The sequence below is a fragment of the Zophobas morio genome, unplaced genomic scaffold, assembly GCF_036711695.1.
Source record: "Zophobas morio isolate AGI-343-1 ecotype UQ-CSIRO unplaced genomic scaffold, CSIRO_AGI_Zmor_V1 ptg000041l, whole genome shotgun sequence".
NCBI lineage: Eukaryota > Metazoa > Arthropoda > Insecta > Coleoptera > Tenebrionidae > Zophobas > Zophobas morio.
In genome coordinates, this window is record NW_026972146.1 from 2,475,918 (window position 1) to 2,495,119 (window position 19,202).

At 32.6% G+C, this 19,202-nt stretch overlaps 1 protein-coding gene and 1 non-coding gene across 2 annotated transcripts in view; both read right to left on the bottom strand.

The window, feature by feature from the left end:
- The window catches only part of LOC135141040 (out at first protein), a 268,832-nt gene that overhangs the window by 233,435 nt on the left and 16,195 nt on the right, over window positions 1–19,202 (bottom strand). The gene's annotated exons all lie outside the window — the stretch shown is intronic.
- Window positions 14,596–14,668, bottom strand: Trnar-acg (transfer RNA arginine (anticodon ACG)). Its single transcript has one exon. It is a non-coding gene; the product is annotated as a tRNA-Arg (tRNA).

Sequence of the window (19,202 nt, forward strand, 5' to 3'; positions counted from 1 at the left end):
ATTCCACAGCCTTGAAAAGAAAAATCGAAAACCTGAAGAACTAAAAAATTGCAAAATCGTGAAAATTGGACAAAAAAGAAATCTAAAACGACAAAAATGCGTCAAAAAATAGGCAACACAAAAATTTAATAAAAAATTGGTACCAAAAACAAACAAAAAAAGAACAAGCCCAAAAAAATGCAATAAAAAAAAATACAAAAGAATCGACTAACAAAAAGGCGAAAAAAGACGACAAAAAAAACGATTAAAAGATGCCCAAAATCAAAATTTCAAGATTTAAAAACTCAAATTTCGAAATTTCAAAATTAGTGATCGAAAAATTCCAAAATTTCAACGCAAAATTGTTAGCAAGAAAAACGAAAACAGAAAAATTGTAAATTTTAAATGTCAAAAATTAAAACTTCCAAAAAATCGAAAAAAACATATCTAGTAATTCTTCAAAATCGAAACACTGAGACCAAAAAAGCAAGAAATTAAATAGATGAAAAATTTAAAATCGAAATGAAATCGGAAAACTGACAGTTTTCAGAAAATTATAGTCAAATTTCCGTCTTTGAAACCGGTGTGCATCAAAAGTTGAAAAATCGAAAACTGAAACGACGAAAAATTCAAACAATCAAAAATTGAGAGAATGGAAAAGTGAAAAACTGGAATGGAAATTGAAAAATTCCGAAATCGAAAAACTGAAAAATCGTAAAAGCAAAAAATTGACAAATCAAAAATTAAAATGGAAAAACTGAAAAATCAAAAATGGAGGAATCGAAAAATTTGAAACTGACAATAAATTAAAAATCGAAAAACTGAAGTACCAAAAAATTTTAAATGGGAAAAATTCGACAAAAAAGAAATAATTTTTTTTTCCTTTTTTTCCTTTCTCGATCAGTCAATAATATTGAACTCAGGTTTCTATTTTCTCGGATTTTGATCAACTTTATTAAAATGTGGGTACAAAAAAAGGACGACAAGGCCGCAAAAAATGCAACAAAAACACGACAAAAAGAATCTGCAGAAAAACGGCAAAAAAGTAAAATTGTATCAATTTTAAATGTCAAAAACTAAAACTTCTCGTAATTATCACGAATTTGAAAAATCGAACAATTGAAAACTTCAAAATCGAAACATAGGAACCAAAAAAGCAGGAAATTGAGAAGATGGAAAATTTGAAATCAAACTGAAAACGGAAAATTTTCAGAAAATTATACTCAAATTTGCGTGTTTAAATCCGATGTGCTTTGTACACATAAAAAACTGAAAAATCGAAAAATTTAACAATCAACGATTGAGAAACCGAAAAATTGAGACACGGAAAAACTGGAATGGAAATCGAAAAATTCTGAAGTCGAAAAATTGAAAAATCGCAAAAGTAAAAAACTGACAAATAAAAAAAAGAAAAATCAAATAATTGAAAAAATCAAAAATAGAAAAATTTGAATTCAACAAATTGAAATCTCGAAAAACTGAAGGACTAAAAAATTGCAAAGTAAAAACCAAAAAAGGCGACAAAAAAGACGATAAAAAGAGACAAAAAAGCACAAAAAGGCGGCAATAAAAGAGGACAAAAATAGAAACTACAAAGCGACAAGAAAGCGACAAAAAAAGACAAAAATCTGACGAAGAAAGATTAGCTAAAAAATACTTACAACAACAAGAACTCTTAAAAACAACAGTAATAATAGCAACTCATTATAAATATATAGGAAACGAGGAATCGTGTAATTTAAATTATAGTTGTAAACTCGGGGAGAATCTTCAAAGTTATTGGATCATAAAATATTCAAGTTACTGTAAACTCCCACAAGCAAATTAAACGAAACCCCACAACCGGATAATAATCCCTATTTTTTCCAGTACACAACTTCGTACTCCCTCTTATTTTAATACATTTTGATATTTTTAATCCAGTCAGAGACTAGATTTTTTCTCAAACGACCACCTCCGATTTTTTCCCGGAAAACCCCTTTTTGCTAAAACCCTCCCTAATACGCAAAACTAATTAAGGCTAATACCCAACAAGCACTCTTTTCTTCCCCGACATCCCAGCTTTTTACAAAAACCACACCACCACAAACACTGCGAAGTCTTGACGGTCCTCGACCGACTCAATTCAATTCCACAGCCTTGAAAAGAAAAATCGAAAACCTGAAGAACTAAAAAATTGCAAAATCGTAAAAATTGGTAAAAAAGAAATCTAAAACGACAAAAATGCGTCAAAAAATAGGCAACACAAAAATTTAATAAAAAATTGGTACAAAAAACAAACAAAAAAAGGACAAGCCAAAAAAAATGCAATAAAAAAAAATTACAAAAGAATCGACTAACAAAAAGGCGAAAAAAGACGACAAAAAAAACCGATAAAAAGATGCCCAAAATCAAAATTTCAAGATTTAAAAACTCAAATTTCGAAATTTCAAAATTAGTGATCGAAAAATTGCAAAATTTCAACGCAAAATTGTTAGCAAGAAAAACGAAAACAGAAAAATTGTGAATTTTAAATGTCAAAAATTAAAACTTCGAAAAAATCGAAAACATCATATCTAGTAATTCTTCAAAATCGAAACACTGAGACCAAAAAAGCAGGAAATTAAATAGATGAAAAATTTAAAATTGAAATGAAATCGGAAAACTGACAGTTTTCAGAAAATTATAGTCAAATTTCCGTCTTTGAAACCAATGTGCATCAAAAGTTGAAAAATCGAAAACTGAAACGTCGAAAAATTCAAACAATCAAAAATTGAGAGAATGGAAAACTGAAAAACCGGAATGGAAATTGAAAAATTCCGAAATCGAAAAACTGAAAAATCGTAAAAGCAAAAAATTGACAAATCAAAAATTAAAATGGAAAAACTGAAAAATCAAAAATGGAGGAATCGAAAAATTTGAAACTGACAATAAATAAAAAATCGAAAAACTGAAGTACCAAAAAATTTTAAATGGGAAAAATTCGACAAAAAAGAAATATTTTTTTTCCTTTTTTTCCTTTCTCGATCAGTCAATAATATTGAACTGAGGTTTCTATTTTCTCGAATTTTGATCAACTTTATTAAAATGTGGGTACAAAAAAAGGACGACAAGGCCGCAAAAAATGCAACAAAAACACGACAAAAAGAATCTGCAGAAAAACGGCAAAAAAAGTAAAATTGTATCAATTTTAAACGTCAAAAATTAAAACTTCTCGTAATTATCACGAATTTGAAAAATCGAACAATTGAAAACTTCAAAATCGAAACATAGGAACCAAAAAAGCAGGAAATTGAGAAGATGGAAAATTTGAAATCAAACTGAAAACGGAAAATTTTCAGAAAATTATACTCAAATTTGGGTGTTTAAATCCGATGTGCTTTGTACACATAAAAAACTGAAAAATCGAAAAATTTAACAATCAACGATTGAGAAACCGAAAAATTGAGACACGGAAAAACTGGAATGGAAATCGAAAAATTCTGAAGTCGAAAAATTGAAAAATCGCAAAAGTAAAAAACTGACAAATCAAAAAAAGAAAAATCATAAAATTGAAAAAATCAAAAATAGAAAAATTTGAATTCAACAAATTGAAATATCGAAAAACTGAAGGACTAAAAAATTGCAAAGTAAAAACGAAAAAAGGCGACAAAAAAGACGATAAAAAGAGACAAAAAAGCAGAAAAAGGCGGCAATAAAAGAGGACAAAAACAGAAACTACAAAGCGACAAGAAAGCGATAAAAAAAGGACAAAAAAATGACAAAAATCTGACGAAGAAAGATTAACTAAAAAATACTTACAACAAGAACTCTTAAAAACAACAATAATAATAGAAACTCATTATAAATATATAGGAAACGAGGAATCGTGTAATTTAAATTATAGTTGTAAACTCGGGGAGAATCTTCAAAGTTATTGGATCATAAAATATTCAAGTTACTGCAAACTCCGCAAGCAAATTAAACGAAACCCCACAACCGGATAATAATCCCTATTTTTACAGTACACAACTTCGTACTCCCTCTTATTTTAATACATTTTGATATTTTTAATCCAGTCAGAGACTAGCTTTTTTCTCAAACGACCACCTCCGATTTTTTCCCCGAAAACCCCTTTTTGCTAAAACCCTCCCTAATACGCAAAACTAATTAAGGCTAATACCCAACAACCACTCTTTTCTTCCCCGACATCCCGGCTTTTTACAAAAACCACACCACCACAAACACTGCGAAGTCTTGCCGGTCCTCGACCGACTCAATTCAATTCCACAGCCTTGTCAATACTTTCCCCGAATTCAACTCGCTCCTAACTCCTTCGTTGCTTCGCATTAATTTCGTTTCATTACGCAGATATCTGACCTATCTGCACCGCAATTTTCTAGTCCGTTGTGCCGAGCGAAGCGAGAGATGGCTTCGGATTGAATCGGAACGACCGATGTCGAAAGTAATTGCTTTTGGGAAGCACAGGTGTCGCGCGGATTTACATTTTTGGGTGCGCCCGGAATTAAAAGATCACAAGTTTTATTAAATCTGTACAGTCGAAACGAAATTTATAATTTTCGAAAAATTTACTTTTAGGTGGGGAGTGTGGTGACGGGTTTTTATGGTGGAGTGTGCGTCACTTCGGCCCGGCATGCCCGGAATCGATACCGGCGACTGTTTCCGGGTCCGCGTTTACGATTTCGATTCCGGAGGACCAAATCCAGGTTAAATCGGCATTAAAAATTCTTGATGCGGTGAGCGCTAAACCGTTTTATCTGCGCCATGTGTAGAAACTTTGAAATTAATTACAGTATCGAGTTGGCTGTTATTGGGTTGCAGTGGCCAATCGCGTGCGGAAAAAGTGACGCGCGTCGCCGGATTTTAGCGCTAATTTATTATGCAAATATGTTTTTTTTTCGTCTCGCGTCGGCGTAATTAACTTTTTCCTTGGTTTAATAACGCATTTACACGTTATCGGGCGTTGTACATCCTCTCTCTTCTTGTCATATTATGCAAATTCTGCGCCGGAATTTGTCTTCGACGCCGTTTTTATATCCGGGCGAACTTGGAACGAAACTAAAATTAGGAAAGTTCCGCCCTTTCCGATTTCCATTTGTTTTTGAAGAATTTATTATCAAAGACAAGTGTTTGCCGGATTTTTCCGTGTGAAAGGAAAGTCGGAAAGTTTCATTGAGAATGGGCGTAAAAAGCCGGGACGGTTTTAATTTTCCTTTCTATTTCGCGAGTATTTACGACGATAAAACTGGCGACGTCGGTAAATAGGAGGTGTTTAACTACTTCTGCGTGCTTGTACTGCTGTAATAACCCCTTCGAAATTTAGTGCCGAAAATAAACGATATAATTGTGCACCTAAACACGTTTCCTGAATTATTAACTTTCGCGCGCTCGGCTCCAAACTTTTGACAGGGCGAGTATACACGGACGGATATCAACTTCAAACCTTAATGTATTAAAGATTAACAGAGTTCATCACGTCTGTCTCGTTTCAAACACAACGCAACATGACGTGCTTTGCCTACAGAAAAATGGAGCGCAAGAGATAAAGTGCAAAACAGACAGAAGAGAAGTAATTTGATTAAGTCAAACTTTGCTAACTGGAAAATGAAAAAAGGGCCGGAATTAACAAACTTCGCCTCTTTCTTTGCGCGGACTACGACGAGCGCATACACTACATTTCTATTCAGATTGGAACGGAAAGACTATCGCGTCTTCATGAAATGCAAACTGCCAACTCGTTTATTGATCCTATATTCGTTAGAACAAGTCATTTTTCGGAAAATTTTCTTTCGGGTGGGGAGTGTTGTGGCGGCCGAATAACTTACAATTCCGGCTTGAATTTCGCGCTTAATTAAACCACCGACAAATGAATTACGCGGTGTTGAATTGCACAGGTATGGAGGTAAGACGACACCCTGCAGCCGTTAAAAGCTCCAAAGCTCAATGCGGAATGGTGCGGCACAAACTCGACTGTCCCACAGTCCAGGGGTGATATATAGGATCCGTCGGCGGCGGTTTGATCGAGATTGGTGGCCATTGTGTTAGATCAATGGGCCGCCATGAGCAACAAAGCTCTCACCATGTGACTTATTGCCGTAACGAGCTCTCTTCTTGGACTGTCAGCCACCTTGTTAATGCGAAAATTAACTCGTCCTTGTCGCCGCCTTCTCGTTAATTCCACATACTGTGATATTGAACAGTAGTGTGTCGGTTTGCTCCGTGTTTTTTCGCTTAAAAAAACTTTATTACTACTTCGGATAACGTTCTCCTTTTTTACTTACTTAGTGATATTCTTTTTTGACATCTGATAGTGACTAGTTAACCTAGGTTAAATTCAGTTTGGATTCCTCTCACCGAGGATTTACGAGCAGCATATTTGGACGAAGGTAACAATTTACAAGTTAATGAATACTTAGAAGAAAAAATTGAAAAACAAAATAATACTAATGGTAAGGAAAATACTTCAGAACAACCACTGATTCAGTTACTAGAACAATTACTTGAAAAAACTAATGAACAATTAACAGGAATAAATATAGGCAAAATAGCAAAATTTACCATTGAAAAATTTAATGGAAAAAATTCAAACCCGAATCAATGGATAAGTAGTTTCGATTTTTCAAGTTTTCGATTTCACAACTTTTCGACACTTCAGTTTTAGGAATTTTGGATTTCTTCACTTCTCGATTTCAATTTCTCGATCCTTTAGAGTTTAGGCTTTTCGATGTTTCAATTTTTCGATGTCTGAATTTCTCGGTTTAAGATTTTTCGATTTTTCAATATTTCAATTTCCAAAATTTTTCCAATGCCGATTTCTCAGATTTTCGATTTTACGATATATTTTTGATTTTTTTAATTTTTCACAGTTTTCGCACTTCAATTTTTAGACTTTTAAATTTTTTGCTTTCCGATTTTTCGTTAATCCAATTTTCAGCTTTTTTACTTTCCGGGTTTTGATTTCTCGATTTTTTAATTTTCGATTTTGTGAAAAAAGATTTTTCTATTTTTCCGATTTTTGAACTTTCGATTCTTCAAATTTTCGATTTCTCAACTTTTCAACACTTCAGTTTTGGGAATTTTTTCATTTCTGGATTTTTCGGTTTTTGGATATTTTAATTTAATGTTTTTCGTTTGTCAGTTTTTCGAAATGTTACTATTTCTCTTTTTTAATGGTTCGATTTCTCGATGTTTCAATTTTCCAATTTTTCTACATTACAGTTTTGAAATTTTTCAATTTTTCGATTTTTCAACATTTCAACTTCAATTTTAGGAATTTTTCCATTTCTGGATTTGCGATCTTTCGTTATTTTAATTTTACATTTTTCGATTTCTCGATTTTTGATATTTCCATTTTTCGATGTTTCGATTTCCCAGCTTTGATTTTTTGAGTTTTCGGCTTTTCAATTTTCAAAATTTCAATTTCAGGAATTTTGAATTTTCGATTTTTCCATTTTTCGATATTCGAATCACGATTTCTGTCTCGATTCCCATTTTTACACTTTTTAATTTTTCGATATTTTGTTTTTCTATTTCAATTCTCGGATTCTTCGATTTTTCCAAATCTCAATTTTCGATTTTTTTATTTTTCGGTATTTCGATTTTCGAATAATTTTAGATTTTTAAATCGTAGGTTAATCGATTTCTTGGATTTTCCATTTTCGATTTTTGGTTTACTGAATTTTCGATTTTTCAATGTTTTCGTTCTTTAGTTTTTGGACTTTTCAGTTTTTTTACTTTCGATTGTTGATTTTCTCGATTTTTCGATTTTTCAATTTTGTGACAGATTTTCAATTTTTTCGATTTTCGAACTTTCGATTTTATATTTTTCGATTTGTCGATTTCTCCACTTCTCGATTTTTCGATTTCTGGATCTTTTGAAGTTTGGACTTCTCGGTATTTACGAATTTTCCATTTTTCAACTTTTTAATTTTTGGATATTTCGTTTTTCTATATTTCGATTCTCGGATTCTTAGATTTTTCCAAATCGCATTTTTTTTCGATTCATCGAATTTTTGATTTATTGAATTTTCCATTTTTCAATGATTTCGTTCTTCAGTTTTTAGACTTTTTAAATTTTTTTGCTTTTAGATTTTTCGATATTCGAATTTTCAGTTTTTTTACTTTCCGATTTTTCAGTTTTCGATTTTGTGAGGGAAGATTTTTCTATTTTTCCAATTTTCGAACTTTCGATTTTTCAAGTTTTCGATTTCTCAACTTTTCAACACTTCAGTTTTGGAATTTTTAAATCAATTTCTGGATTTTTCGATTTTCGATATTTTAATTTAATATTTTTCGGTTTGTCGATTTTTCGATTTCTCGATGTTTTGAAGTTTCGACTTCTCGACGTCTTAATTTTTTGATGCTTGGATTTCTGGGTTCCTTATTTTTCGATTTATCGCCTCTTCGATTTTTCAAAATTTTTATTTTCTGAAATTTTAAATTTTCGATTTTCCCATTTTTCGAAAATTCGATTTTTCGATGTTCGAAATTTGATAATTACGATTTCTCAATTTCCATTTTCGACTTTTTGATTTTTCGATTTTGTGAAGGAAGATATTTCTATTTTTTCGATTTTCGAACTTTCGATTTTTCAGGGGCTCGATTTCTCAACTTTTCAATACTTCAGTTTAGTGGTTTTTTCCATTTCTGGATTTTTCGATTGTTCGATATTTTATTTACTTTTTCAATTTTTTGACGTTTCAATTTCCAATTGATCGCGGTTTCGATTTCTAAGTTTTTCAATTTTTAGATTTTCCAATTTGTTGATGTTTCGAATTTTTCAATTCTTCAATTTTCCAATTTTTCTACATTATAGTTTGGAAATTTTTCGATTTTCCGATTTTTCAACATTTCAACTTCAATTTTGGAAATTTTCCCATTTCTGTACTTTTCGACTTTTCGATTTTTCGATCATTTGATATTTCAATTTTTCGATTTTTCGATTTCCCAGCTTTGATTTTTTGAGTTTTCGGCTTTTCAATTTTTCAAAATTTCAATTTCAGGAATTTTGAATTTTTGATTTTTCCATTTCTCGAAATTTCGATTTTTCGATATTCGAATCACTATTTCTCTCTCGATTACCATTTTTATACTTTTTAATTTTCCGATATTTCGTTTTTTCTATTTCGATTCTCGGATTCTTCGATTTTTCCAAATCTCAATTTTCGATTTTTTGATTTTTCGGTATTTCGATTTTCGAATAATTTTAGATTTTTAAATTGTAGGTTAATCGATTTCTTGGATTTTCCATTTTTGATTTTTGGTTTATTGAATTTTCGATTTTTCAATGTTTTCGTTCTTAAGTTTTTGGACTTTTCAGTTTTTTTACCTTTCGATTGTTGATTTTCTCGATTTTTCAATTTTGTGACAGATTTTCAATTTTTTCGATTTTCGAAATTTCGATTTTATATTTTTCGATTTGTCGATTTCTCCACTTCTCGATTTTTCGATTTCTTGATCTTTTGAAGTTTGGACTTCTCGGTATTTACGATTTTTCGATTTTTCAAAATTTCAATTTCCGAAATTTTGAATTTTCGATTTTTCCATTTTTCAACTTTTTAATTTTTGGACATTTCGTTTTTCTATATTTCGATTCTCGGATTCTTAGATTTTTCCAAATCGCATTTTTTTTCGATTCATCGAATTTTTGATTTCTTGAATTTTCCATTTTTCAATGATTTCGTTCTTCAGTTTTTAAATTTTTTAAATTTTTTTGCTTTTAGATTTTTCGATATTCGAATTTTCAGTTTTTTTACTTTCCGATTTTCGATTTTCCGATTTTTCAGTTTTCGATTTTGTGAGGGAAGATTTTTCTATTTTTCCAATTTTCGAACTTTCGATTTTTCAAGTTTTCGATTTCTCAACTTTTCAACACTTCAGTTTTGGAATTTTTAAATCAACTTCTGGATTTTTTGATTTTCGATATTTTAATTTAATATTTTTCGGTTTGTCGATTTTTCGATTTCTCGATGTTTCAAAGTTTCGACTTCTCGACGTCTTAATTTTTTGATGCTTGGGTTTCTGGGTTCCTTATTTTTCGATTTATCGGCTCTTCGATTTTTCAAAATTTTTATTTTCTGAAATTTTGAATTTTTGATTTTTCAATTTTGTGAAGGAAGGTATTTCTATTTTTTCGATTTTCGAACTTTCGATTTTTCAGGGGCGCTCGATTTCTCAACTTTTCAACACTTCAGTTTAGTGATTTTTTCCATTTCTGGATTTTTCAATTGTTCGATATTTTATTCACTTTTTCAATTTTTTGACGTTTCAATTTCCAATTGATCGCGGTTTCGATTTCTAAGTTTTTCAATTTTTAGATTTTCGAATTTGTTGATGTTTCGAATTTTTCAATTCTTCAACTTTCCAATTTTTCTACATTACAGTTTGGAAATTTTTCTATTTTCCGATTTTTCAACATTTCAACTTCAATTTTGGAAATTTTCCCATTTCTGTACTTTTCGACTTTTCGATTTCTCGATCTTTTGATATTTCAATTTTTCGATTTTTCCATTTCCCAGCTTTGATTTTTTGAGTTTTCGGCTTTTCAATTTTTCAAAATTTCAATTTCAGGAATTTTGAATTTTTGATTTTTCCATTTCTGAAATTTCGATTTTTCGATATTCGAATCACGTTTCTCTCTCGATTCCCATTTTTACACTTTTTAATTTTCCGATATTTCGTTTTTTCTATTTCGATTCTCGGATTCTTCGATTTTTCCAAATCTCAATTTTTGATTTTTTGATTTTTCGGTATTTCGATTTTCGAATAATTTTAGATTTTTAAATTGTAGGTTAATCGATTTCTTGGATTTTCCATTTTTGATTTTTGGTTTATTGAATTTTCGATTTTTCAATGTTTTCGTTCTTTAGTTTTTGGACTTTTCAGTTTTTTTACTTTTCGATTGTTAATTTTCTCGACTTTTCGATTTTTCAATTTTGTGACAGATTTTCAATTTTTTCGATTTTCGAACTTTCGATTTTATATTTTTCGATTTGTCGATTTCTCCACTTCTCGATTTTTCGATTTCTGGATCTTTTGAAGTTTGGACTTCTCGGTATTTACGATTTTTCGATTTTTCAAAATTTCAATTTCCGAAATTTTGAATTTTCGATTTTTCCATTTTTCAACTTTTTAATTTTTGGACATTTCGTTTTTCTATATTTCGATTCTCGGATTCTTAGATTTTTCCAAATCGCATTTTTTTTCGATTCATGGAATTTTTGATTTCTTGAATTTTCCATTTTTCAATGATTTCGTTCTTCAGTTTTTAGACTTTTTAAATTTTTTTGCTTTTAGATTTTTCGATATTCGAATTTTCAGTTTTTTACTTTCCGATTTTCGATTTTCCGATTTTTCAGTTTTCGATTTTGTGAGGGAAGATTTTTCTATTTTTCCAATTTTCGAACTTTCGGTTTTTCAAGTTTTCGATTTCTCAACTTTTCAACACTTCAATTTTGGAATTTTTAAATCAATTTCTGGATTTTTCGATATTTCAATTTAATATTTTTCGGTTTGTCGATTTTTCGATTTCTCGATGTTTTGAAGTTTCGACTTCTCGACGTCTTAATTTTATGATGCTTGGGTTTCTAGGTTCCTTATTTTTCGATTTATCGGCTCTTCGATTTTTCAAAATTTTTATTTTCTGAAATTTTGAATTTTCGATTTTCCCATTTTTCGAAAATTCGATTTTTCGATGTTCGAAATTTGATTATTACGATTTCTCAATTTCCATTTTCGACTTTTTGATTTTTCAATTTTGTGAAGGAAGATATTTCTATTTTTTCGATTTTCGAACTTTCGATTTTTCAGGGGCTCGATTTTTCAACTTTTCAACACTTCAGTTTAGTGATTTTTTCCATTTCTGAATTTTTCGATTGTTCGATATTTTATTTACTTTTTCAATTTTTAGATTCTCCAATTTGTTGACGTTTCGAATTTTTCAATTCGTCAATTTTCCAATTTTTCTACATTACAGTTTGGAAATTTTTCTATTTTCCGATTTTTCAACATTTCAACTTCAATTTTGGAAATTTTCCCATTTCTGTACTTTTCGACTTTTCGATTTCTCGAACTTTCGATATTTCAATTTTTCGATTTTTCGTTTTCCAGCTTTGATTTTTTGAGTTTTTGGCTTTTCAATTTTTCAAAATTTCAATTTCAGGAATTTTGAATTTTTGATTTTTCCATTTCTCGAAATTTCGATTTTTCGATATTCGAATCACGATTTCTCTCTCGATTCCATTTTTACACTTTTTAATTTTCCGATATTTCGTTTTTTCTATTTCGATTCTCGGATTCTTCGATTTTTCCAAATCTCAAATTTCGATTTTTTCATTTTTCGGTGTTTCGATTTTCGAATAATTTTAGATTTTTAAATTGTAGATTAATCGATTTCTTGGATTTTCCATTTTTGATTTTTTTTTTATTGAATTTTCGATTTTTCAATGTTTTCGTTCTTTAGTTTTTGGACTTTTCAATTTTTTTACTTTCCGATTTTTGATTTTCTCGATTTTTCGATTTTTCAATTTTTTCGATGTTTCGATGTTTTAATTTTATATTTTTCGATTTGTCAATATTTCAATTTCCGAAATTTTGAATTTTCGATTTTTTCACTCTTCGAAATTTCGATTTTTCGTTATTGGAAATTTGATAATTACGATTTCTTAATTTTTCGATTTTTCAACTTTCGATATTTCGTTTTTTCTATATTTCGATTCTTGGATTCATAAATATTATTATTATTAATATACTCAGCCTCAGTAATGCCATCAGGAGTGGATTACTATCGATGCGCTACATATTAATTCAAGGGCTATTTTTGCGTGAAGTACGCCGCCGCATCCAAAAATTCCCCCGATTTTGTCTCGCATTCCCGTATCGGCTTGCGCGCCCCTTATCGAATAATTTAATTAGAACGCAACATCGGTCCCATTATGTCTGCTGTTGCGTGGTGTCAAGTTCGCGTCATTTAATCCACCGCAGGCCGGCTTATCCGTGATCCGCCTAAAACGCTCTCGTCCCCTCGGGAGGCTTTTTTTCCGTCACGGATAGTGGCAATTTTCCTTCAGTTATGCCCGTGAAACTTTAACCAAGTGTAAATTTCCCTTTGACGCACCACCGGAATGAGAGAAACGAAATCCGGGCGGTCGTGTTTAAAGGTCCGGCTCAATGTAGCGGAGTACATGACGGAGCCCAAATTAGGCCGGCTTAAGCGCCCCTCGACGGCTAAGGCCGGCTTCACACCTTGAGTGTTTGTGCGGGATCCCGGGGGATCGGCCGAGGAAGGTGTTTTTATAATACGTGCCTAATTATGGAAGCGGCCGTTTTCGCTGATTTACGCACTTCTTCCGTTTCGACCCTTACATGAGTCCGTTCGCACCTTCGGCGCGAATTCGAAAGGCGCTTTTTTAATTCGTGCCTAATTATGTAAAGTGGTGGGCGTCGAGACGGTGTCTTAGATAAAATCTTTGCTCGATCTGATTAAAGATGCTTTCACGTCTCGGAGTGGATCTCTCGGAAAATAAAAGCGGGAATGGGTTTCGTTGCGAATTGAATTTTGTGCGTGTTTTCAGGAGGAAAATTTTATTTGATTAGTAAGGATTTTCCGGGGAGTATAACAAGACAAACAGAGGTTCGACGATAGGGCACGTTTAATAATGGCCACGTTAGCATTTCTTATTAATGCTTTTTTCCAGGAGAGCGTTTCTTGGTCTGCGGAGGCTCACATGATCTTTATTTATTAAAGTTCGTCGCATCTCGCCGGTGCAAGGGTGAATGATTCATGCGGTAATGGTTCGAGGGGATCACGTAAATTCGACCGTATTTATTATTAAAACGTTTTAAAAATTTCATTTCGGATATGCCCCACGTGAAGATGTTATCGATGTATGGCTTTCCTAAATCACTTTTATGGTATTAAAAAGGTGGAACAATCACGGTTTTTCACATAATGCGGCTCTAAATTTTAGATTACACGGTATTGGATCGACCGCGATACAATATAGAATTGACGCCGTTGCGAAACTAATTTCCGTGCACTATATCACGGCCTGCATGCTAAGGGAGCGCCTCGGGTTGGGCGCCACTTCGTCGAGGATTACGACAAACGCTCAACATCAAAAATTATTTTTAACTCTAGTGGCCGAAATGAATTATTTATGCACGTGGCGTACATTTTATCGTAATAGTTTGCCCCGTTTCTATGCAAATAAAACACCCAAACTCGAACAACACACTTAACAAACAACCATAAACTTTTATTAATATTTATTTACCCACTCGGCAAGAATTTTAATTTTTGCATCCATCCCCAAGACATATTAACCCGCAATTATCTAAGTGGAGAGCCCTTATAACGTATTAACTGCGGTGCATGCAACCTCATAAATATTCCGGCGGTGTTCAAGTGGTCTAGCGCCAGCTATTTGCCATCCGCACGACCACCTAGGGATGTCGTTTTATGACCACGAATCGTAAAAACACAAGATAAGATACCGGAGGCTTTCGTACGACATGTGTTACATTAAATCAGCGACCGACTTATTATGCAGGGCCACGCAAGTCGGCCCCTGCTGATGAACTTTTGATGATTACTGGGCCGGATCGTGCAAGGATACACTCCGGGGGCAAAAAAACACTCGATCCTGCCAGGATTCGAACCTGGAATCTTCTGATCCGTAGTCAGACGCGTTATCCGTTGCGCCACAGGACCGGACGACTGAGTTGGATCCGGGGCAGACCGCTTTCGGTTTCTGACCCGGTTGGGCGACTTTCGCTCGGCGTCACGTACGAGTCGGGTTGGAATGGATTAAGAGTCGCCCGGAAATTATTCGAAGATAGGAGAAGGGGGATTTGGGTTTTATTTTGTGCTATGAAACCGCGTCAAAAATGCCATAAATGAATATTTACTAGTTGCAAACCAGGATTTATGGACATCCTAAGTTTTTCTGCAAGGAATATACTCATTTCTAGTAACTCTATACAGTTTTTCTATCAAAATGTATGCAGGTCGCGTTCTAAATGTGTTGAATTTTACAACGTCTCAACAAATAATTTTGATACTTTATTTATTATTGCTTTATATATTCCACCTCACACTTCATTCCAGCAAATCGATTTATTTTTTTTACTTATTTAGTTGCCTTGAGATTTTTTCGAAAATCAATCACTTTTTGGTGATGTTCTTCTGTTGAGTGGGAATGGAAACTAATAATAGAATCTAGCATGTGAGAAATAAGAAAAAGTGCCAATCGTGACCGCCCTCTATTTTCTTGGAAGATATGTCATGTGCTAAAATAATTTTTATCTTAACAAGTACTACCACCCCCCTCTTGTCATTCTAAGGACTAATTTTATTTTTGTTCTGTATAAAATCATTCATTTCATTCAGATCGGATAAAATTAATCACTGAAAAGGAGACAGGGTGGGTGGGCGGGGCTAAATATGTTCTTCTGTCGAGTGGAAGTGGAAACCAATAATGGAACAATGGAACAAAAAACAATAATAATTTCCTTTGTTATCTACAAAATTTTTATAGAGAGTTATTTTGAGGAAACTCTAAAAATTGCTGTATTTCAATTAGCGATTTTAGAAAAACGGTAGAAATTTCCAAAGAAACGAAGCTGAAAACGACTTCTGGATATCGAAATGTCCAAAAAAGTCTTCAACTAAATTTTGGATATGGTTCAAAATGTCAAAAGTGCTAAAGTCTGTCTTATCTTATCAAATACTAGCCCCGCCCACCCACCCTTTGTTTTCTTGGAGGGTATGTCATTTGCCAAAATTATTCTTATTTTAACAAGAACGGGATGAGACAGCGGAGTCCGGACTGATGGACGTTGCCGTTTTTCGGAAATGTAGATCATCAAAAAATTAAAAAAATATTCAGAAGGTGACAGAGTCATCTTTTGAGCCCAGATGCTTGTTCAGAGGGTCGGAATTAGTAAAACGATGGATTTTTATACAATTCAGAGTCTGTTTAAGACATATATGATATGGTATAATCCGAAAATTTTCACGATGTCCAAAATTAAATAAAACAATTCTCCCATCTGCCTGAAAAGTGCTCTCCTGATTAATTCGAACCTCCTAAACAAGAATCTAAGTTCAAGAAATGTCTTCGGCACCTGTAGATTTTTTTTTATCGATCGACATTCATACTCTACAAACAAATTTCACATTTGACGTCTCATAACTCCGGAACAAGATACGACAGAGGAGTCCGGTTTCGACCGTTCGATTTTTTGAAGTTTTTTGATGATGGTGACTAATTTTCAGACCAAACTCAGCAACCCCCTGGAATCGACAGATGGATCTATAGGACGGTGTCGTTTTTCGGAAATGTAGATCTTCAAAAAATTCAAAACAATTTCACAAGGTGCCGGAGACATCTTTCGACCCCAGATGCTTGTTCAGAAGGTCAAAATTAGTAAAGCGTGGAATTTTTATGCAATTCAGAGTCTATTTAAGAGAGATAGCTTGATATGGTCTAGATCCGAAAATTTGCACGATGTCAAAAATTAAATAAAAAAAATTCTCCAATTTGGCTGAAAATTGCTCTCTTTACTAATTCGAACCTTCTAAACAAGAATCCAGGTTCAAAAAATATCTTCTGTATCTCTAGATTTTTTTTAATATAATGTCGATTGACTTTCATACTCTAAAAAAAATTAAATATAACGTCCAGTAATTCCGAAACAGCATAAAATATCGGATGCAGGTTTTCACCGTTAGATTTACTGAACTCTTTTGGTGGTGGTAATTAATTTTCAAACCAAACTTAAGGTAGTAACCGTTTAAAATCGACAGATCGATGTATCGGACGGTGAGGTTTTTCAGAATTGTAGATCCATAAAAAATAAAAAAATTCAAAAAATTCCAGAAACATCTTTTCAGTCCGAAATTTATACAGGTGGTCCAAGTTAGCGAAACGGGCAAATTTTAGACAAATCGGAGCCTGTTTCAGCGAGATAGCTTGACTTGATACAAACCGAAAATTTTACCCATGTCAAAAATTAAGTAAAAAAATTCCAATTTGCTCGAAAATTGTTCTTTTTACTAATTTGAAACTTCTAAGCAAGAATACAAGTTCAAAAACATCTGCTAGAACTCTAGATTTTTTTTAATTTATTATCAGTCGACATTCAAACTCTAAAAATTGATGTATTTCAGTTAGCGATTTTAGAAAAACGGTACAAATTTCCGAAACTAACTTCTGGATATCGGAATCTACAAGAAAATGTCTTGAACTAATTTTTGGATATAGTTGAAAAATGGTCGAAAAACTCAAAAGTGCCAAAATCAGTTTTATCTTATCAAATACTAGCCCCGCCCACCCGCCCTCTATTTTCTTGAAAGGTATATCATTTGCCAAAATCAGTCTTATCTTAGCAAATACTAGTCCCGCCCACCCCCTTCTTGTCATTCCAACGACTAATTTTATTTCTGTTCAATAATTCATTTCATTCAGATCGGATAAAATTAATCACTGAAAAGGAGACAGGATGGGTGGGCGGGGCTAAATATGTTCTTCTGTCGAGTGGAAGTGGAAACCAATAATGGAACAATGGAACAAAAAACAATAATAATTTCCTTTTTTTATATACAAAATTTTTATAGAGAGCTATTTTGAGGAAACTCTAAAAATTGCTGTATTTCAATTAGTGATTTTAGAAAAACGGTAGAAATTTCCAAAGAAACGAAGCTGAAAATGATTTCTGGATATAATGGTGCTAAAGTCTGTCTTATCTTATCAAATACTAGCCCCGCCCACCCACCCTCTGTTTTCTTGGAAGGTATCTCATTTGCCAAAATCATTCTTATTTTAGTAAGAACGGCTCAGAAGGTGTCGGAGACATCTTTCGAGCCCAGATACTTCTTCATTAGGTCAAAATTAGTAAAGCGAGGAATTTTTAAACAATTCAGAGTTTATTTAAGAGAGGTAGCTTGACATTGTCTAGATCCGAAAATTTTGACGACGTCAAAAAGTAAATAAAAAATTCTCCGATCTAGATGAAAATTGTTCTCTTTACTAATTCGAACCTCCGAAACGAGAATTTAGTTTCAAAATTTGTTATCAACAATGAAATGACGGATTCTCCAAATTTTACAGTAGTGGATGTAATTTAAATTTTATATCCTCCGTTTATGAATCCGTGTTGAGTTTTTACCTTAGATGTCAAGATTTTTGGAAAAAATGTGTTTTATAAACACATTATTGAAATTATTCAACTTTTCAATGTTTCAATTTTGGACATTTTCAATTTTTTCATTCTTTAAATTTTCGGTTTCTCCATTTTTTATTTTTCGATTTTTCAATTCTCCGATGTTTCAATGATACAATTTCTCAATTTTGATGCTCTTCAATTTTATGATTTCTAAATATTTCGATTTTTGAATTTTTCAAATTTTAACGTTTTTAAATTTTCAGTTTTTCCTTTCCTTTCCTTTGTAAATAGGGTTGCCTAGTTTAGCGTTATTTTCATTATTCAATATATTTTTAAAACGCAAATATTTTGATAAATATAAACTTTAAACAAAAATGACCGGTTGTTCCCCATAGAGCTCAATGTTGTCTTTGCACTGATGTAAAAGTTGAAGCGAAACATGCTCTCTCCTCGTCTAAAAATGGAATTTCCTTCGAAGAATGAACGATTAATTAAACACTAAACAATCACTTCTTTTAAAAAATATTGTATCTTACCCAGATTTCGACATAATCTATCAATTGAAATGTCGATCTTTTTTTCAAAGTTGAAATTACGCCCGTTGCATTTATGTTAGAATTACGTGCTGCATCCTACCGACTGCGCCAATTCCTGAATCGAGGTAGCGCGTTGCTTTATATTGCACGTCGTACGTAAAATTGCCGGCCTGTTAATTATTGACTTTCTTCCCATGGGATTAAATTATGGAACATTGTGGGTCCCCGGATTCTAAAACTTGGGGAAATTAATTTCAAAGGATGTGCAGTTTCTAGCCTAGCTTCGTAGCGCTGCAGGTGGTTAGATGAAATCTTAATAGAGCCCATTAATATTTATAGCCGGCTGATAGAAATAGGATTTTCGTACATACGGTGGCGTTTTTCGCCGCCTAATAACAATTGATAAATATTTGATGATGGTAAATTCGAGCCGTTAATAACTTCATAGCAAAGTTTTAATTACGTCGTGAAATTCCGCCAGCTTTGTCTCTGGTCGTCGCCCGATAAGCTGCAGCAATCTTTTGTCCTTTTAATTGATATTTG